A 23623-nucleotide genomic window follows, 5' to 3' on the forward strand; every position below is an offset into this window, starting at 1 on the left:
GGGTTCAGGCGATTCTCCTGCCTCAGTCTCCCAAATAGCTGGGATTACAGGTGCCCGCCACCAGGCCCGGCTAATTTTTTGTATTTTTAGTAAAGACGGGGTTTCACTATGTTGGCCAGTCTGGTCTAAAACTCCTGACCTGGAGATTGGCCCACCTCCGCCTCCCAAAGTGCTGGGATTACAGGCGTGAGCCACCGCCCCCAGCCATGGTTTTGCTGTTTCATAATAGTGATTATTCTCTATAAACATAATCCATAAAAATAAAAATATGAATATATATATAAACTAAATATAAATAAATATTAGAAGCATCTTTATGAACCAAGATACACACACACACACACACACACACACACACACACACACACACACACATATGGACCTGGACCTGTGCAGGTGGTGATAGTCATGAAGAGCTTCTTTGATGAGGAGCGGAATGTAGAGCAGGTGAGTCTATTCTTAGCATGCTGCTGCCACGATGCATGCCAGTCTTCAAAGCTTAGATTAGGCTGAAAGGTCAGCATGATCAATAATGTGAGAAAAATGTGGGTCTTTCTGTTGTTCTCTTCAAATCACAATAATAATTGTTATGGGCAAAATACACTATATTCCTATGAGGCTAAATAAAGCAGACAAGAGGCTACCATCATGGATGCAGTTAAAAAATTATTTTCAATGACCATTACCTTTATGGAACCTCTGTGGTATTTATTGACATAAAACAAACAAAACACAAAAGGTGCCAGAAATTTAATGTAGCAGTAGTTGAAGAGAATATAGACCATTTCACACCTGAGGAAGAAGTAAGTCTGCTGGAGAATGGAAAAGTTCAAAACACTAGTGTGCTCAGTATTCCTCATGGTTGGCAGAAAGGCTGGTCATTTGAACGCATTTGAAGAAAGGAGCCCGGAAACTCAGAAGGTATATATTGTAAAATGCTGATAAAAACCAATAAGTCTTACCAAATGGCATAGCAAGTGGTTTTTTTTTTAGCCAAAATCTATGAAGCAATATGCTAGTCTATCTGTGTATACATTGTGTGAAGACCAAAGGTCTGTGATCTGGGTATTTTTCTTACTCCTTTTTCATTATTACTTTAGAGACTAGGTCTTGTTATATTTCTCAGATTGGTCTCAAACTGCTGGGTTCAAGCAATCCTCCCACCTCAGCCTCTGGAGTAGCTGGAACTACGGGTGTGTGCCACCATGCCTTACTGAACTGGATAATTTGAAGTACCAGAGGATGTAGTAATCGATGGTTCTATACATTCAAAAGTGTAATGTTCTATTCTCAGTTATAAGAAGAGAATGAAAAAAATTCTATTAATGTAATAATAAAATATGTATATTTGATTGAAAAACATTGTTGACATGCACAGTGTATGGAATATCATTATGTCATAAGTAATGACATCTAGTTAATTGTGATTATTTTAAAAGAGTAAGGTTCCAATTAAATCAGAAAAAAATCTTGCTGGAGATGAAAAAGCATCCAGATCATATAAGAGATTTCTGTCTGAAAGAAACATTCAAAAGCAAGTGTTTAGTGAATAATTTATGAATAATGAAAAAGCTGACACTGAAATCTCAAAAAATCTTCCTTTTCTCTTGAAGAATAGGGTAAAGATTCTTAAGAGTAGTGTCTCTGTCACCCCTGCTGTTGAAAAAATCTCCATGATCTTCTTTGAGGAAAAGGACCTTCACCTAACTCAATGTGGTCTACAGTGCCTGCAAAAACTTTAATTCCAGCTTGTTTTTTTTTTCATCATTTAAATCTTGAATGGGAACACACACGGAAATGAACATAATTGTGACTTGACACTTTTAATTTTAATTGGAATGCTAGATGAAAAACTAATCAAGGAAATCCAGGCAGCTTCTCCCATTTCTGAAGAACTATCTAGAGATGTTTGGAACCACAGTTGCTTTTGATCTGTGCCATTTTGAGGCTTCTTTGATGAATGATGTCAAATGTCTTTTTTGTTTCACTTCCTTTGAAGAACCATGCCATTATTCATCAAAGCCCAATTCAACCCTGATATTTTATTCCAATATATGTGCCAAGAAGAGATCTGGATGTTGGATAAGTGCCTCCCTTTATTCTAAGTGTGGGAGGGGATTTAAAATATCTTGAAAAAGAGCTCCGCAACTTTTCTACATTTGGGGAAGCCTCAGCAATGAAAAATTACCAGTAATTTTTTTGTTATATATCCTAAAACATTCACTTTCATAGCATTAATGCAACTGACTGTAAGGTGCAATTTTATTCGTAATTTAAGAAAAATGCCAAGGAGTGACAGAGTTATTTCGTAAGAACTCTCCTCCCATTCATGTGGGGGTACTCCATTTGTTTGGAAAAAAACATATATCTTTGATATAAGCCATGATAGTACATCTTTAGTAACAATTTTCATGATGATGCTTTTGGCTCAACCCATAGACTAATCCAGCGATAAAAGTTACAGCTATCATGTTTCTGTCTTCTGCTTTTAATGAGACTCATACGTCCAGAAATGCTATCTCTGAAATATTCATTGGGTCTTAGGAAACATTTGGAAATATTTCATTGAGGAACAGCAGTCTTGCTGTCCTCTTTTATTTACCTCATCTGATGTTACTGTTAGAGTATCTCACCTTTCAATAATTATGGTCAGATGTGTCATGTTTCTCATTTCCTCTGAGTTCAATAGCCATGTTTTACCATGGATTGGTCTCTACGTTTTATAGTCTTGGAACCTGGAAAACCATATCAGTTAGCTTTTTGTGACATTCAAGAAAAGTATTTATTCTAATCTATTCTCAAACTACAAATAGGCTTTTCCCTCTCCCCTTACCCAATCGTGGATGAAGCAAGCTCACTTGGATGGAATTGCTTGCTCTCTTCCTTCTCATCCAAGAAACCTTCTGAAATTTCATTTCTTCATTGTGGTGGAACAGCTCCAATTTCCTGGATATTATGTAAGTACATAGGTGAATACCTGTTTGTCATCACTACCCTAATAGAGTTTTTCTTACAGGTACCTGCTGATGCATAAAGCCTGAATAAATATCAAGCCCTTTGAAGAATTTCATTTTTATAAAAAATTGCGTATACTTCCAGATTTTAAATATATTTTACTTTGATTAGTCATACTGTCGTTTGTTTTCAACTTACTTTTCCTTTTCCCCCCCAAATTGTGCATTTTTGAGCCAAATAAACTATAAAGTTTGGAAAACAAAAGTAAATTTTTTGGTTACAATGCAGAATACCTTTTAAACAGTAGATGTCTGTATTTACTGTAGCATCTAAAAATATCTTTTAGTTTTATTTTCAGTTAATTTACCAATTATGGAGATTAAATTGTTCACATTGTCATAAAAAGTGTAATTTTTTTTTCTAATTCATAAATTAAAAAGTTATGCCAGATAAGAAAAAGGAGGAGGAGAAAGAGGAAATAATATTGAGTAACAGGATTTTTACAAAAACTATCCAAATATTGATATCAGTCTTTCCTACTTTATATTTCAATTTTGATTTCTCATAATTACCTTAAAGAAGCTCCTGTATGTTATCAGATTTATTTTTTCAATCCCTGTGAAAGCAAGAAATTACTTTGCGTCTAGATTCCCTGGACATACGAAATATATGAACACAGCAAATGTCTTAGAATATAAATTATTTAAGAATGAATATTCATGGTTAATTTTTATTTTAAATCTTTAAGTATTTAATGTTTTATTTAATATATTGCTTTAGATGTGGAATTTTGTTCAAAATGTAACTTCGTAAAACTATTATAAGAAAGTTTATGCAATGAATGTTTAATTCCCACATTTTCTTAAATTTATCTGAAATAATATTTCTTCAAATATTTCATCAAAAAATCATTTGTAACAAATTGAATCTCATAAACCCTATAGCACTTATAATCTGATAAATCTATAGCACTTATAGAATTCTTATATTTAATTCTGGAGATAATAGATAAAACTTCTTGTGATTCACAGAATACTGTAAAATATAGACTCTCAACTTTTTTTAATTTATTTTTTCTTTTTGTCCTGTTTCAGTAAATAGCCTTTTCTTCTTATAGAGTAAGTATAAGTTTGTATTATATTGAAATATTTTATTGCAATTTTACATACAAATCAAGGGTCACTAAATTAAAAGTCCAAGAGCCTATGGGAATAAATATTTTTATTTATTTTTATTTACAGAGGTAAATTTTTTTTTTTTTTTTTTTTTTTTTTTTTTTTGAGATGGAGCTTCGCTCTGTCCCCCAGGCTGGAGTGCAGTGGTGCAATCTCGGCTCACTGCAAGCTCTGCCTCCTGGGTTCCGGCCATTCTCTTGCCACAGCCTCCCAAGTAGCTGGGACTACACGCGCCCGCCACCACGCTGGGTTAATTTTTTTTTTTTTTTGTATTTTTAGTAGAGACGGGTTTTCACCGTGTTAGCCAGGATGGTCTTGATTTCTTGACTTCATGATCCACCTGCCTCGGCCTCCCACAGTGCTGGGATTACAGGTGTGAGCCACTGTGCCCGGCCTTACAGAGGTAAATTTTTGTAATTTGCTAAATTAGTTCCTTCCTTGGAAACTTTTTTGCAGTATGAGAAAAAGAAAAAAAAAAAGAAAACCAAACGAAAAAAAAAAAAGAAAACCAAACAAAAAAAACCCTGTTTGGTTTGATGACTTCTTATGAAGGCAGAAGAGGTAGAGACAGAATTTCTTGTGGTATATTTTTGGAAAACACTTCACTTTAACATTTTTCAGATCCCCAGCTAGTAACATATTCTTCTTTTTCGTAAAGTGTATGGTGACATTTTAGATGATTGATGATCTGCAGGCCTTTACCTCTCCATTTGAGCCGCACAGAATGACTGTGATATTGTACTGGAGAAAAAAGACTTGGTATTACCCACTCATCACGCTTTTATTTTAAGACAACTTGGCACAACAATTATATACATTGTGTATTATCTCATGCATATAAATTACCTATAAATTAGGAAGTTTTTTATGATTGATTTTAAAACTTAGAAACATAAGTTGTTTTAATTTATTGGCTTCAACGTTTGGAATTCTTAGACTCAAACATAGCAAGATTTTCTACTGAAATTAAACTGTAAGTTAAGAATATAATTATGAACTTTACCTTAGAGGCAAAAGATTATTTCTGATAAATATGGATATTTTGAAAAAGTTATTTTTTCTTCATAAAATTTATAAACTTTTAGTAAATAAATATCTGAATGTTCTCAGAATTGGAACATATACCTTCAATAAAGTATCTGTCACTTTGTTACTGCATATCACTTCAATATAATTTAAGGTCACTTAGTTTTGATAGCTTAGAGCAAAGATTGATAACCCTTAATCTTTATTAAGCTGTTTTATTGAAGGCCATCAAGATTTAATTTTTAAAAATCTTACCACTTGGTAGATAAATGGCTTATGAGTCCCATTCTTTTCTAACTTTTCTAATTAATCTGAATGTCATTTGAGAGGGCAGGGAATAGAAGAGTTGGGAAAAAAAAGTCTTGCAGGCTAACCCTTACAAATATGATTTTTATCAATGTCAACTCTCAGATAATGCCATCTGTGCTAATCCCTAACCCTCTCTACTGTAGTGCTTTAACTTGTCTTTCACTTTGATTTATCAGACAGCTGACCCTAGCCTGTCAGCTTTAGTTCAGAGGAACTCTCACAAAAGATAGTCCTCTGATCTGACAAATTGATTGGCTACAAGGAAGTTTAACTGGAAAGGAATTTCCCTGGCAAGTGATAAAGTCCTCTTTTTATTCCCAGCTTACAGCTTTGGGTATGTGGATAGAATTTATAAAAAGTCCAGCAGAAGATAAAAAGCATTATGAGTAATTTGGAAAGCTAAATATAGGGGATGCAATAAAAGGCCCACAGGTTTCTGTTTAATGATAGGTCTGAGGGTTTCAGCAACTATATTTTATTTAAGAGCTTTAAGTAGAGGCTAATTGAAAATGTTCATCCTAATTAGAAAACAAATATTAAAATTCTCTTAGTGTTTCCCGGCTGGCTTCAACTGGAGCATAATGATTAGGTGTGAGGATAATGAATTACAATCTATAGAAAAGCTATTAATCAGATTAAGAAACAGGTTGACACAATATCCTTTCTCTGATGAAGCTGATGAGTAACTTCTGCCTATGACACTTTGATTCTCGTCACATAATCTTACTATTCTCAATCAATACTCTAGTACATTTTTATCCAAAAGGTGTATGGCATTTATAGTTGAATTTCCCTCAGGTTTTAAGAAGAAAAATGGAGTTTAAATTTAAAAAAAATTGAAAAAGTGTTAAAAAGCCAATTTCAAATCTAAAAGATCCATTCTCTAAACTATTTCGCTATTTTAATTATACCAAGCTGCAAAAATTAGGGCTCGCCCTTCCTTCCTTCCTTCCTTCCTTCCTTCCTTCCTTCCTTCTTCTCCTCCTCTTCCCTCTTTCCTCCCTCCTCTTTTCTCTTTCTTTTTTGATATTACAGGCGTGAGCCACCACTCTCGGCCATATTATTGATATTTCCTTCCTGCCTTCCTTCTACTTTATCTATTTTCCCCTTATCCATTGTACCCTTTCATTTTTTTTTCTGTATTTTCAATCCATGAAAGATATGTGCTAAATGAACATCAGCCTATATAACTTATTCTTAGGGATATTTACGATGACTCATCTCCTTCTCATGATGTATTCCTAAAACAGACCAAAATCAAGGATAGAGAAATTGATTTCATGTTTTGATGGAAAGAGCTTACATCACTGATTCAACACTGGGAGGCAATAGAATATATATCTTCAGTCCTCATTTATGCCAGGAATGGAGATGTGGAGCCCAGAGGAAACAATGAAACATCCTGACATGAAACAATTAAAAATTATCCATGATGATAATATCAAAATTGAGAGTCCAGCTGTGCAGCAGCAAGGATTACACCAAAGCAGTGCTAACCCTACTCCCAGTAAAATCCTGTGGCCATCTTAATAGCCATTCTAGGAATGACATGACTTTGTAGGTTTCCTCAGTACCTACCCTGTTTTTATTCTAACTTGATCCTCTCACTTTCCATTATTGCTTTTAATGGAAAATTGAATTGAATCACCCATTTTTTAAAAGTGTCTATTAACCACTATAAAAGCACAGGCATCAAAAGCACAGACTAGACACCAGTATTAAAGGTAAATTTTTAAACATCTTTGGTATCCAACTGATGATTACAAGAACTGGCATTTTTGCATACTTTAAAATAATGTTTGCATTTTATAAGCTACACATTTTTGTTTCAATCTGCTTTTAGTACTATGATGTATCATGTTGAATCATTCAGTCATGCTGGTTTTGATCCACATGGTTTTCAAGCCAGTTGAGTTATTTTAAGCACAGCCTGAAAGAAGAATTTTCTCTTTAATCTAAACCATTTGCTTCACATAATGTCAGTGTATACATGACAGAACTAGCAGAGATTTTGCCAAGTATGCTACGATATACAATAAACAAAAGGCAAAGTACAAAATTATTCCGTTTTTCAGTTAAAATTATTCCACCTTAGAAAGTGTTTTGAAGTAATAATTCCTGAAAAAATTTTAACTATAGTTGCATATAATAATTTCACACAGGTTTAATATTTGCTTGTAATGCTACAAATAGAAGAGTATTTAAACAGAAATGGCATTTATTTCTGTAGTTCTTGATGATCTCTCCGGTACACAAAATAATATATCCTGTTCTCTAACAATTATGAAACTAATTTTTCATAATACTGTTATTAAATTCATACATTTTTTTTCCTCTATCTAAAATCAGTCTTGGGCTATTTAATGTCACTCATTTCACATTTCACTGGAGGGGAAAACACAAATAGTTCTGCTATCCTGTTTTACCTATGAAATATTTCCTAATAAGCGTTGCCATGTCAAATATAAGTGGATTGGCTTTAGAAGATTAGTCAAACTGTTCTACTATTTACCTGTGAAAATTGAGGTCATGAGTTCACATAATGAAATGAATTCCCTTACACAGTATTTCTGCTAGTTGCTAAGTCATAGCTAAATGGATCCTTTTAGAAACAAAAGAGCATGTTCTTGACTCAACACATTTATATGGTTTAAATGTGTCCCTCAAAGCTCAGGTGTTAGAAATGTATGCCCAATGCATGTTTAAGGGATGATTAGGTCATGAGAGTTCTCCCCTCATGAATGGATTAATACCATTATTGCAAGTGCAATTTAGGTATTGTGAGAGTGGACTCCTGATAAAAAGCATAAGTTCAGCCCCTTTTGTCTCTCTCTTTCTTGCCCTCTCTCACACTCTCACCTTCCACCATAGGATAAAGCAGCAAGAAGGCCTCAACAGATGCTAGTAGTGTGACATTAGACTGCCGAGCCTCCAGAATTGTGAGAAATAATTTTTTCTATAAATTACCCAGTCTATGGTATTCTGTTTTAGCAACACAAAATGGACCAAAGCAGAAAATTAGTACCAGAAGTGGGTTTATTGCTACAACAAATACCCAAAAAATGTGGAAGTACCTTTGGAACTGGGTATTGGGTACAGACTGAAAGAATTTGGATGAGCAGCCTTAAAAAACTTAAATTGCTGCGAATTGAGTGTTAACAGCATTTCTGGTGAGGGCCCAGAAGAAAAGAGCTGCAGGGAAACTGAAATTTCCTAGAGGTTACTTAAATGGTTGAAATGAGAATGTTGGTAGAAATACGGACACTAAAGGCCAGTCTGATGAGGTCTCAAATGAAATTGAGAAACAAGATACTGGAAGCTAGAGTAGAGGCCACTCTTGTTACACAGTTGCAAAGAACTTGTCGGAATTGTGTTTCTGACTTAGGGCCTTATGCAAGGCAGAACTTAAGAGTGATGAGCTAAATTATCTTGTAGAAGAAGAAATATCTAAGCAGCAAAGGGTAGAAGGTGCTACATGGCTTCTTTAGGCCATTTACCGTAAAAGGAGAGAACAGAGGAATGATCTAAAGATGGAATTTATAATTAAAAGGGAAGCAGAAAGTAAAAGTTTTGAAAATATTTAGGCTAGTCATGTAAAGAATGAAAAGGCATGTTTAGGAGAGGAAACCAAGGGTGTGGCCAAGTGACTGCCCTTTGCTAAAGAGATTACGATTGGATAGAAGGGAGCCAGGTAATATCCATCAGGACAATGAGGTAAAACTCTCAAGACATTTCAGAGATATTAGGCTGCCCCTTCCATGGCCGGTCCAGAGCAGAACCTTGAAGACAGTTTTCAGAGAGGAGCCTGTGGGGCCTCAGTATTCACCATCCTGTGCTGCTTCAAACATCGGCTCACTGCAACGTGCTGGAGCACTTCTCAGCCCCCGCCAAGACCCATAGCTCAGTGGGCCTAGTTGCAGCTTGGCTTACCACGTTGGAGGGCACAAACAGTAAGCCTTGGCAGCATCCATATGGTGCTGACTCTGTGGACACACAGAGTGCACAAGCTGTAGGGCTGTGGTGGCCTCCACCTGGATTTCAAAGGATGTATTGGACAGCCTTGGGGCCCAGGCAGGGCAGAAACTTGATGCAGGATCAGAGCCACCACAGACAGCCCTCACTAGGGCAATGCCCAGCAGAACTGTGGTGTCTGGGATATTAAATAAACTCTAGAACTGTAGAGTTATCAGCATAAAACTCCAGCCTGGGAGAGTTGCAAGCTGTTGAGATTCCAACCTGGGAGAGTTGTGGTGTAGCCTATATCCAACAAAGACATCCAAGTGTGGCTGCCTGAGACTTTGAAGGGCCACCCCCAGTCCAGCATGTCCGGCTATATGTCCAGGAGGAGGAACATGGAGTCAAGAAATATTATTCTGGAATTTTACAATTTAATGTTGTGCGCATTGTTGGGTTTCGTACTTACTTGGGACCTGTTACTCCTTTCTTCTGAATTATTTCTCCTTTTTGGAATAGGAATGTCTATCCTATGCTTGCTACACCGTTGTATTTTGGGAGTAGATAATTTGCTTTGATTTCACAGGCTCACCTCTGGAGGAAAATTTGCCTCAGGATGAATTGTGCTTTGAGCCTCACTCATATCTGATTTAGATCAGACTCTGGACTTGGACTTTTTTGAGTTAATGCTTTAATAAATTAAGAATTTGGGGGTATTGGACTGGAATGAATGTATTTTGCATGTGAGAAGGACATAAATTTTCAGGGCCAAGGGTGGAATGCTGTGGTTTGAATATGTCCCTGAAAGTTTATGTGGTGGAAACTTAATCTACAGTGCAAGAATGTTAACAGGTGAGACCTTTTAAGAAGTAATTTAGTCATGAGGGCTCTGCCGTTATGAATGTAACAATGCCATTGTTGTGGCAATGTGGTCTTGATTTTTAAAAATGAGTTTGGTTCCCCTTTTGTCTGTTTCTCTCCTTCTTTTACCCTCTTAACGTCTTAACATGGGATGATGCAGCATAAAGATTCTTGCCAGATCCTGGCACCTGGATACTGGGCTGCCTATCTTTTAGAACCATAAGCAATAAATTTCCTTTCTTAATAAATTACCCAGTCTGTGGTATTCTGTTCAGAAATGCCACAAAAAGTGTTCACAGAACAAACTCATTAACCCAGGTATTTTGTGGACTCCTAATAGCATTGCCTTAAAATGTATAAATTTATATAAAAATAGACCCATAATAATACTTTGCTAAACATTTTGTTATCTGTTATCTATAGGTCAGAAAGTGTTTTATATTTAGTCTTCTCTGAATATTTGTAACATGGAGAAATGAATGCAATTATTATTCTTTACAAATGGAAAAACTTGAAGTTGGTTTTCAGATGTTTAGTAATTTTTAAGGTTATTTTTGACAGATGACTTTTAGAAGAGCAGCAACTAAACTAAGAGTAAATATCACTTAAATGTCAATTAGTGACAGATAATTAACCAGATGCTCCATGGGGAAAGCACATACAAATTACAATAATTTTTATAGGTTGCCCAACATACTTTAGAGATAAAACTTCAATGAATTATATATGTTCTCAAAATTCTGTTAGGGTAACAAAATGAAATGGAAAGATATTAAAAATGTATTGAAAATTCTTAGTGCAAGTTTTCTTAAAATATAACTGATAACTTTAAATTTGTAATTAACTTACTGACATGTACAAAAATTATTGTTAGTTGTGCTTGAACATTATGGCTATGATGCTTTTGTATGTTCTGGTATCTCATGGAAACAGTCTAATTAATTAATTTATTTTACTTATTCTGATAGATCTTGCTTTCTAGTAAAATGTTACCAAATAGTTGATATTGGCTTTTTGAAATCATATTGTTAGGTACCTGCCTCCTATAAAAAGCAAATAGAAACCTCTTCTATTCTTAAAAGTCTTCATGATATGAGAATCATATATTACTCTTCTAAATAATAGATAACGTATTTCTGAAGAATTTTGTCTTTAATTAAATTACATAAAGACGGGACTTACTACATCTAATGTGATATCTCAGTCACAAGTTAAACGTCACATAAATTATTTCTTAATAAATTAAGCAGCTTTAAATCTTCTGTCATCACAATTCAAGGAGACTTACCTTCTAAGAAAAGCACACATTCAATCTGAAGTCATTGCGTGACTAGTTCTCCCTTGGGTGATGCAATGCCCAACGAAATGTTAAATACACTAACGTGTCATGGTAACAAGTAGGACTAGAAAAAAAAATCATAGTTAAAAGGCAGTAACAGTGTTGTAAAGATCAACATCTTTAGGTTTCTCAAAGGTAAAGGACTTGCTGTCATAATCAATAATAACTGTGAGCACATATGGCTCCACTAAAATGGCATCAATAGGAATAAAATTAACACAGCAACAACAGTAAAAGAAATAAAATTGGCCTTTTCACCAATTATACAAAGTCCACAGATTCTGCATAAATAATCACAAGCAATTTTTCGGCATACTCTTACTACAGAATACATCACTCAGCTATGACCTTTTAATGAAATTGAGATAAAATTGCAAAGCAGACATTTAACTTATTTCAAAGACAGAACTGCATTTTCTTTAAGAAAAAAATAAAACTCCTATTCAGTATTGTTGTAAAGTCATTTTGCCCTTAGCATTTACCAAGTTATGCTATATTTTGAAATATTAATACATTGGGAAGGCAGTAGACTATAGTAGACTGCTTTCGTGTAATTTTCAGTCCCACCACTTACTAGCTGTGTGAGCTTGGACAAAGGAAGGGAGTGTTCTAACCTTCATGTCCTCATTTGCCAAATGAGGATAATAATGGTATGACTCTGGTAGAACATGGGTGAAGACTGAATGGAATTTGGTAGCATAATACCAGGAAATGATAAAAATTTATAAAGAGTGTCTGTCATAAAGGGCTTATTTTATGTGGAAAAACATGTATGTATTACATAAGCACAAACTTTCTTCTTTAGCTCATTATTTTTGCTTTTATTTTGTGTATTTCCTTCTGGCCACTCTGCTTCCCTGTTTCCCCAGGCAGTATAGAATAACAGTGGAATCCACCATAATCTCTTATTGACACATATATGTAGAGTTTTATGTTCATGTACACCCATATATACATTACGTTTTTAAGTTTTACAAAAACAAACTGTTATTTGCAATATGCTATTTTTTCAAAGATAATTTCTGTAAATTATTCCAAGTCCTCTGAGGTAGCTCTTATATCTTTTTTAATGACTGCATAATATTTTCTAGAATATACATAATTAGTCCTTTATTGAAGGCTGAGCATTCGCTTGGTTTTAAGGTGATTTCCCTATTACAAAATCATATGCTAAAATGTTTAAATGTCAGTAAGTTATGGCTTTATTTTTATGGGTTATAATATCAGGTTTGGAATTTCTGTGTTGAAATGCACATGCTTATTTGAGTTTAGAGACTGTACTAGAATACAAGTTCTGCAAAGAGCTTTGTTGCCATCCAATAATATGTCCCAAGTATCTAGAAGAGTGCGTAGAATTTTTTATTGTTCAACAATGTGTCCAAAATGCCTAGATGCGTGACTACAATTTATTAAGCTCAATTTGTATTTCTTGAATAAATGAACAAAAGGATATAATACTTTATATTTTTAAGACCAATGTGTCATTTTCTCTACATCCCAATCACCAGTAGATTCTGTAACTAAATATTCTGTAATTAAATATTTTAATTTTTTAATGAATCTGAAAGGAAGAGAACCTACCTTATTGTATGTAATTTAGATTTTCATAATGTATTTTATCATCTCATTTCTTTGATAATTTGGGTTGTTCTTTTGTGAGTTATCAATTAAAATCCTATCTGTTGTTTTATTTTTTCTCAGTTTGTAAGAGATCTCTGTATTACTACAGAAATTGACTCTTTAATCTTTCTTCTGCTTTATAAATATATTTCAGATCGATCATATATTTACTTTGTTTATCATATATTTTCTTTGCTATTCTTTGCTAAGTAAATGTTTTGTTAATATTATAAATTCGGAAGCACACTGAGTGGAAATGTTACATATAGAGTTCATATTTTTCTACAGGATGTTTTATTATTTTAATATTAAGTCTTTTGTCTATTTGTTTTATAAGATATAAAATGATATAAACTTCTTTATTTTCTTACAGATAAATAGCTGCTTATATAAAATACTCTTTAGTAACTAATCTTGACTTTTCTCATAGAAGGTAACTACTTTAGTCATAGCTGTAGTCTGATAAATATAAACTGGGATCTAAGTACAAACTCTTTATTTGGTTCCATGGATTTTTTTTTTCTATATCTGTACCAATATGACATTCATTAAATTAGTATGGCATTATAGATTTTTCTGATACCAGGAAATCTCATCACCCATTATTATTTATCTTTACAAAAGGTTCCTTATCTATCTAGTATTCATTTATTCATATGAAATTTAAGATAATTTCATCCTACTTCATGTTTCACTTCCCAAGCAATCCTATGCTGGCATCCTAGTAATAATTACATTACATTTTTACAGCTCCTGGAACATAAGGAATATTCTACAATGAATGTATTTACATTTTTTCCTAAACTTAAGAATTTTTCAGCGGTGAACATTTCTATTAGCTAACTAACTTAAACCACTAAACCCTTATAAAAAATCCATACTTATCTAAGTGCTCTTTAAATTATTTACCTTAGAAATTTAACTCCAGGCCTGGCTCAGTAGCTCACGCCTGTAATCGTAGCACTTTGGGAGGCCAAGGCAGGTAGATCATGAGGCCAAGAGATCGAAATAATCCTGGCCAACATGGTGAAACCATATCCCTGCTAAAAATACAAAAATTAGCTGGGCTTGGTGGTGTGAGCCTGTAGTCACAGCTACTCGGGAGGCTGAGGCAGGAGAATTGCTTGAACCCAGGAGGCAGAGGTTGCAGTGAGCTGAGATCACGCCATTGCACTCCAGCCTGGCGACCGAGCGAGACTCTGTCTCAAAAGAAAAACAAAAAAAAAGAAAGAAATGTAACTCCAGCCTCTGATGAAAAGTGTAAGTTCTTACTAGAATAAAATTAACAATTTCAATTAGTTTTCTTCACTGGATTCAACATCTCTAGCTAGCAATATAAGTATACATCTTTAACTAATTTAATCGGCCATTGTTAAATATTAATATACTTAAATCTTTATGCAACTCTTATTTGCTCCTCACAATAAAATGACTTTTGTGTGTGTGTTATATCTTTGGTTTTGATTTTCTGGATTTTCTTAAGCAAATAGATTTGTCAGCTTCATTTTATTGGCTGAAAAACTACTTGAACAGATTGTACACAAAGTTAAGAGTTCTATGGAAATAATTTATATTTTAATTGTATAATTTAATACAATAACAAATAAAGGTTGAGAAGAAGATGTAGCATGATCTTGTACTATTCTTTTAATTTTATTCTAAATTTACATTTTTGGAATTAATAGTTTCCAGTTGAACTATAGTTAAATTATCATCTAAAATTTTATTTTTACACATTGAAATTTTTAAGAGCCAATGGACCTACAACCCACATAAATGTAAACCTATTAATTGATCTAGCTATCTATCTATACTTTCGCTTTTGAAGACACTCAATAATGGTGGTAACATAGAATTAGAATTAATAAAGAAATATTAGCCTGCTCTGTCTCAAATGGTCTCTTTTCATATTATTAGCTTTGTTTCAAATATACTGCATTTACTAGTTTACGTATCTTCTCCTTTTTTGGTATTTCTTTAGATACCCTCTGCTACAATTGCACATAAAAAGAAATAAAAGATGTCAGCAGAATAAAAACACACAGTAAAGTTCATGTGTTCAAAAGTGAGTGGTATCATCACTGGAAACACATAAGATTCATAGACTACAAAGATGTTACTGTTGTCACTAAAACAATGTGGTTTTATCTATCTAAACTCATTTCCTTAACTCTCAAAATATCTAGCTGTGCTTTATTTTACTCACCCATAGTTTGATAGTAAAACCCCAGAATTGAATAGACATTACTGAGACTTCCAGGATTGTGATTTGTTTTTTTAATTCATTATTTGTTATCTAAGCATTTATTGAAAATAAGCAGCGTGCTTCTTTTGGAAATATAATGGTGATCAAATCATAGAAAACCATAAAGCATGAAATCTAGAGGATTAAGCAGAAAAATGTATTTAATGGAACAAGTAATCATTGTTACCATCCCATATGGAAGAGAAACCACATCTGGGGCGGTGATCAGGAACCTCCCTACAGGGAAATAAGAAGTAGAACAAGTTTAGGTATTGATCAGGAATGTTGAAGGATGGGAGAGACAATGGCTTTACCTTCTCTCTCTTTCAAGAGGAAAGAGCTAGTAAATGCCGATGATAAGGAGAAAATATCAGATAAACTGAAACAGTATGACAAATATAAACAGCATAACTGAAGTAATAAGTGTAAAGTGAAAAATAATCCATTTAGCCTAAAATGATAAACTGAGCAAACGGTATGGAGGCATTTTGATTCTATCATAAAAGCAGTGTGATATCATTGGTAGAACAGATATGGTCAGGCTTGTACGAGTCATACCTCTCAGTTAACAGTGTGGAAAAGGGATTAGAAATAGTAAGAGTGGGATATCTGCTGTGAAAAATAGAGAAAGCATAAAAGCGTATCTTTTTTTATAAGCTCCCCCATATGTATGTATGTATGTATGTACGTGCATTTGTGTATATGTATCATATATATAATATATTTCTTATTGTAGTCTACCTATGCAATGGTATATTGCTTATTGTAATCTACAGAAAAATGATACCAAATATACAACCTCTTCAAATTGTGCAACACAATTGTTTCATTGATAAGTTCCACTTTGTTTTTTTCAAAGCATGCAGTTTTGGGATTTAAACACCCAGGAAAGTCATCTTGCCAATTAAACTTGATTTTGTCCTAAATTCCGGTTATAATTAATCCATTAGCCATCACTCATGCCAAGCAGCAGTCAATGGATAGAAAGCAGAAAAATTATGTCAAATACATTAATTTCTAAATTCCATGAAGCTTTTTAATGCTACAGTTACTTTCTCAAAAACACTTTGACATTTTGACAAATTTGTGGAATGATCTCTATTTCTCTTGCAAACAAAATGCATTTTACTCCAATAATTGATCATTTCACTCTAAATGATTATCAGTTCTGGTTGAATAAATGCAGCTATTTGACATCTGCCAACACTAATATTTTTCTTCCAATTTTATCTTTACGTCTTCTAGTCCAGCTATGGAATTTTTAATCTTCTTAAAAATAATGCCTTATAAAATAAGTTTAGTTGCCATATATAGTTTGCTATATATTCTTTTAATGGTCTTTAAATGCATTGTCTCTTTTAGGCAATTCATTTCTAGAAACTTGAATTGAAGCCTTACACATTCTTTTTTTCATTTACATAACTGAATAGCTTAGTAAGGGTTCTTGTTTTTACATTTTGTCTCATTCCTTCCTATTGTATCTGGGTTGCTTATCTACCTAGTGCCATCCTTGACTTCCGAAATTCATCTGTTTTATACTATTGCAGATTTTGAAAATAATGTATTCTTGTTAACACCTATCCACAGTTTGTGAGACATATAAAAGTTAAGCTCTCCTTTTAAAAGTTAATTTTATACAAAAGTATGTGACGCTGTAGTCCTGCTGTACTTTCATACTTATTTGGATATTTTTATATCCAAGTCCTTTCATGAGCTCTTATATACATAACTTACCACTACCACAAAGTCATTTATTTCAAATTTTCCAGGCAATTTTTAAACAATTTGTTTTATAAAGAAAAGACTGAAACTCCAGGAATGGAAAGGAGTGTAGACTGAGAGAATGGTTGCAGGGTGGCCGTGGTGGAATAGGTTTGGAACATCGTTAGATTGGAAATTATGTGTTGTAAATGCAAAATTACCCCCGATACATAGCACATAAGATCTTTAGTCGAATGGATACTTTTCATAAATGTTAATTTTCCCTTAAAGAGTGCAATATATTTCCTAAATATAGCCTTATCAGGTAATCATTGTGTGACTAGAAGTGAAAATATGCAAACTAGATGAAGTTGAAGGCTACCATTCAAGTATTTACTAAGAGAGGACTTTGCTTATTGCAACTATCCAAACTACTTGACTTTTATTAGTTTAAACAAGTAAACTTTATGAACTGGTTTTATCATAAAGTTGGGCAAGCAGAACACCTTTCTCAACCTCTCTGCCATCAGTCTACTATTTAAAATCTGCAAATACAGAGAAGCAATTCAATGGGTAGGCACCTAACTGTTCCGTTAAATCCTGTTTGTGTCTTAAAATTTGAACTAATATTTAGTATTGAGAACACATAGACTATATAAAATAATTAAGATGTTCACATATTATTTGTATTGAAATATGAAGTTTCTCAATATTTCACTTCTACAAAAATGATCAGGGAACTGTTTTTACATTTTCAGTCTTTGTTAATGACTTATTCTCTTGGAAAGCGCTTAAGGTTTTAATAATATAATTGTCACCTTATTAAGTTGATTTCCTAGAATGAGCCACCTCTCTTTAGCAACTACATTTGTATTTTCTAGATACTAACTCTCAATATTTACATTTGGTTTTGTATATAAAATATTACATTTTGGAAAGAAAAGAATGTGATCCCTTCAGCCAGTATAATGACTATAGTGTCATCTTACATAACTCACATATCTAGCTTTGGATTTACTTTCCAAATCAATTCCAAATCCAAGCTTTGACTGGATTTTCCAAAATAATAAACCCATCTTATGGCATAGGTCTCCAAAGAATTTTTTTGTGCATTTTGATGTGTTTGTGTCAATGGATTTTTAGAACGTATGCCAGCATATATACTTTATCATCTCCGCAAGTGACTAAGCAAAGCAAAGACTGAGTCTGATATCAAACATGTGAAAATAACTGTATTTGATTATAAAACAAATGAAAAAGAATTTAAAAAGTGACTCTAATGAGTAAGGCAACATAACTTGGCAATCATCTTTATTTAATTTATAAAATGATATCTTGCATGTCTACTTATGTGTATCCATTACTCTAAAGCTGTGTTGTTCAATACAGTAGTCACTAGGTGTAAGTTGATAATGAGCACATGAAATGTAGCCAGTTCAATGGAAAAATGGAATTTTCAATTTATATTATTTGAATTGACTATTTAAATTTGAAAACAAGTTGTGTAAAATAAGTTTTTGATTAAACACAAGTTTATTGGTTTGGTATAGCTACATTTCACTTTGATCATTGCATTCTGCCAGATTTTGTAGTTGTAGTTCATGTGGCAGATGCATAAGTATTTTCTGGTATTACACATAAATACATCCCTCTTCTAGAAAATGTCATTGTGTTGTTTCAGTTTAAATGAATCTTTTCAACACAATGATTTAATGTTGTAATGTGCTTATTTGAACATTTAACATAGCAGATTAGAGTGATACCTATGTAAACTTTCAGATTTTGATAATGTAATTGTTAAGTACTAATTATTTTAAAGTGTTGCTTATACTTATTTTCCTTCCAATTAAATTATTTTTCTCATTGAAGTAAAACAGTATGGTCATCTTTATAAATTTAAAACAAACTTTACTTCTGCTACAGAATGGAGTGGGGATACAGAAGCTAGTAAAGACTGAGCATCCCTAATCTAAAAATGTGAAATCTAAAATTCTCCAAAATCTGAAATTTTTGAATGCCAACATAACACCACGAGTGGAAAATTCCACACCTGACACGTTATTTTTTCACTGTATTAATGGCATGTCATGTTTCTTACTGTTAAGTACTTATGTCTGAATATGTATAAGAAAATAATTGCTTATCTATAGCATAAAAATTCAGTCAGGAATGATGGGGATGTCAAATAATCACAGGTGATACAGATTGGTAGCTGAGATAGACACTTCTACTTTCTGATGTTTTAATGTATGCAACATTGTTTCATGCACAAAATTATTTTTAAATTATTTTTAAATACTGTTTAAATAAAATTATATTCAGGCTCTGTGTGTGTTTTAGGTGAAGTGGTGGTTAAATAAATTATTATTTTGAAATTTTTTCAAAAATTATTATATTTGAAAACTTTTCAAACTTTTCAAAAACTTATCAGGAAAAGACCAGAAAAGAATATTTTACAAAGCAAAAGATCTCAAAAAGCTATCAAACAATTATCTATAGTATACAAGATCTTTCTACTAATATCAAAAATCAATTGATTCAAATATTGAAATAATATAAGTATTTTTCTTTAGCCTAAAATGAAACATGAAATAAAAAGCACTCTTCAATTAATACATTGGTTATGTTTTATTTCCATTTTTGCAAAGAAATACTGTCAATTTATGGCTTAAATTATTCAATTTTTGTGATAAATTATGTCATTAACATATGTCAAAGAAGATAATCTGCTAGATATAAAGATGTTATTTTCTATCACAATGGGTGGTGCCTCAGCTCCAACTAGACAAAATTTTGGATTAATTAGAATTCTAAACCAGACTGCATTCCTCTTCACATTTTGTTCTACTATTAGAAACACATTGAAAATATCTATACATTTTCTGATCAAACTTAATGAAAAGTTTCATGGATGTTTAGTTGTTAAAACCATTTAATATGTGTATGTAAGTGTATAAATCATCACCAGGTTATGCAAATTTTGAAAGAAAAAGAAGGCAGTCAATTAACATTTTTGGGGTTCTTTTTGGGACAGAGTCTTACTCTGTCACCCAGGCTGGAGTGCAGTGGGATGATCTCAGCTTGCTGTAAACTCTGCCTCCTAGTTTAAGCGATTCTCTTGCCTCAGCCACCCTAGTAGTTAGGATTACAGGCATGTGCCACCATGCCCGGCTAATTTTTGTATTTTTGGTAAAGTTGGGGTTTCGCCAAATTGGCCAGGCTGGCCTCGAACTCCTGGCCTCAAGTGATCTGCCCTTGGCCTCTCAAAGTGCTGGGATTACAGGCCTGAGCCATAGTGCCCAGCCAATTAACTTAATGATACTGTGTTCTTTACCAATGATTGTTGTTTGAATGGCAAAAAAGTTTCACACAGATTTTCTGTACTGTAATTTCCAATTAAATATTTTCTTGAAACAAGAGAAATGCATGCCAATATTCGATAGTTAAGACCCCCCGAAATTCAAGTGATTTACGCTTTCTTACCGATATCACAATATATGTTAACTAATATGTAGCTAAATTTAGTAGAAATTGAAAATTTTCACAGTACAAGTCTATGATAATAACATATTTCTCTAACAGGATAAATATGCAGAAGGTGTTTATTGTAATTGACAGTGTCGTGTAAATTGGCTGCAAAACTACTTTTTTTCTAAGAAAATTTTGAGGAATGCTTTGCTGATATTAATAAACAGTTGATTTTAATTTATCAAATGCCTATTTAAATTTAATGTTAATGCTACTGAGTTGACACAGTTAGTAGATTGATTTAACTTAGGAAGCGGTATTTTTGGAACTGTTGGACATTGGCCTCTAAGTTAAATTTCCTCCTTCCAGGCGCAGGCTATGGCTGTGGCTTCCCTCATGTCTGCGTTGGCTGCCCAACTGCTCTGGCCCCCCGCAGAGCTGCCACCTGCGCTCTCGCACCTTCCACAGCGCGGCATTTTGGAATCACCAGTGAGGCAATTGTGAAACCAGCTTCAATTTCTGAGGAAGAATTGTTGAAGTTAATAAATAAACTGAGTAATATTGATAATTAGATGGCCACCTTGTTCAGCTACCTCTTCCAGAGCACACTGATGAGAGAAAGATCTGCAATGCTCTTTCTCCAGACAAGGATGATGATGACTTCTCCGTAATGAATGTAGGACGAAAGTGTTTGGACCAGTATTCCATGTTACCGGCTACCCCATGGGGTGTGTGGGAAATAATTAAGCGAACTGACATTTCAGCCCTAGGAAAGAATGTGGTTGTGACTGGAAGGTCAAAAATTGTTGGAATGCCCATTGTGATGTCACTGCACATAGACGGGGCTCATGAACGTCCCAGAGATGATGCCACTGTTATAATATCTCATGGATATACTCCCAAAGAGCAGATATATTTCCCAAAGAAACAAAATTTTTGCAGATATTTTAACATCTGCTGCAGGAATTCCAAACCTGTTCACAATAGATATAATCAAGGAAAGAGCAGCAGTTACTGATGTGGGAATAACTAGAGTTCAAGATCCCGTAACTGCTAAACCCAAATTGGTTGGAGACGTGGATTTTGAAGGAGTCAGATAAAAAGCCGGTTACATCATGCCACTTCCTGGAGGCGTTGGCCCCATGACGGTGGCGATGCTAATGAAGAATACCATTATTGCTGCAAAAAAGTGCTGAGGCTTGAAGAACAGTAAGTGCTGACGTCTAAAGAGCTTGAAGTAGCCACTAATGAACTGTTGTGTCTTCTGTGTCACAAACAGCACTCCAAGCCAGCTCAAGAAGCAAAGCAGGCCAATAAAAAGACAGTATTTTTTATTTATTCTACTGAAATGGTTTAAAATGATGCTTTGTATTTATTGAAAGCTTAAATTGGAGGGTGTTTGTGCACAATAGCTCTGCAGTACCTCACCAGGGAGCCTTCCAGTATGCAGGGGCGTGTGTCTAGCCAAGAGCAGCCATTAACCCAGTGATGAACTTGGGAGACATTTGTCATATTGAGATGGATATTTAACTCTGTCAAACCACCTCGGTTGAATATTTGCCTTCATTAGGACTGCGTTTCCCAAATGCTATTCCAATAAGAGTTGATACTCATTTTAGGTACCAAAACTTTTGGGTTCAACTGATCAAACCAAAGGAAAAGTGCTGCTAGACAAAATTAGGGAAAAGGTGAAAAAGGAAAATATGGTAGTAATTGAGTAGAAAAAAGTTCCTCTAATTTATATGTGCAATGATTAGTAACTAGATTTATCTAAGTAGAACTGAATTGACTACGATAAAAAGAAAAAGTACATATTAATCCTTTTCCTAAGCTGTCTTTTTGAGGCTTAGTCAGTCATTAGGAAAATGTTTAAGACCGTTCCTTGATATTTGTCCTGATTTTATGAATGCTACCCTTCAGTACATTCTCCCCATTTTAGATTTCTAGGATTGAAAGGCTTACTTTATAAATTAGTCGTGTGTATTGTCATATTTGGTTTTTCTATATACTTTAACTTCATTGTTAAAGTTTTGTACTGTTAGGGAATATCTGTATAGTTTATTTAATATATCTTAGAACCTATTTTTGAAAAACAAACTTGCCTTGATAATCATTTGGGCAGCTTGGATAAGTATGCAACTTACTTTCCACCAAAGAATTGCCAGCTTTTCTGAGTTGTATCTTGTTGATTTTTTCAGAATTTTTTTTTTCTTTTTTGAGAAGGAGTCTTGCTCTGTTGCCAGGTTGGAGTGCAGTGGCATGATCCTGGCCCACTGCAACCTCCACCTCCTGGGTTCAAGCAATTCTCCTGCCTCAGCCTCCCGAGTAGCTGGGACTACAGGCGTGCACCACCAAGCCCAGCTAATTTTTGTATTTTTAGTAGAGATGAGTTTTCACCACGTTGGCCAGGATAGTCTCTATCTCTTGACCTCATGATCTGCCCGCCTTGGCCTCCCAAAGTGCTGGGATTACAGGCTTACAGGTGTGAGCCACTGCACCCAGCCCAGAAGATTTTTGAGAGTCTGAGTTAATATTAAATTTAATCACACTCTCTGAATGTTATCTTTTTCTTTTTTAATAAAACAAACAAAGAAAAAACAAACTTAAATTTCATTTTAAAACAGGAACTCGTTTTGTCCACGTGGATACAAATACTAAAGCAAAATCTTTTTCTTCATATTGATTCATTTATTGGAAAACTTTTAAGTATGTTTGCAACAACTGGTGTATGTGAAATTACTTTTTCAAATGTAAATTCATAAAATCTAAATACACACAAAATGCTTTCGATGAAAATTTAGTATCTGAATTAAAATGAGCTGTACATATAAAATATAAAGCAGATTTCAAAGAATTAGTATTTTAGAAATCATCTTGTTTTATGTCTTGAGATTAAAACCTAACATATTAGGCTAAACACAAAATAGTATTAAAGTTGATTTTAAAAATTATATATATGGCTCAGGTTAC

General features: G+C 33.8%; 1 pseudogene; it reads left to right on the forward strand.

Moving 5' to 3' along the window:
- The window catches only part of LOC116467436 (bifunctional protein FolD-like), a 103662-nt pseudogene extending 81652 nt beyond the window's left edge, over positions 1-22010 (forward strand).
- The last annotated feature ends 1613 nt before the right edge of the window (positions 22011-23623 follow it).

The sequence above is a fragment of the Hylobates moloch genome, unplaced genomic scaffold (genome assembly GCF_009828535.3).
Source record: "Hylobates moloch isolate HMO894 unplaced genomic scaffold, HMol_V3 SCAFFOLD_4, whole genome shotgun sequence".
Taxonomy (NCBI): Eukaryota; Metazoa; Chordata; class Mammalia; order Primates; family Hylobatidae; genus Hylobates; species Hylobates moloch.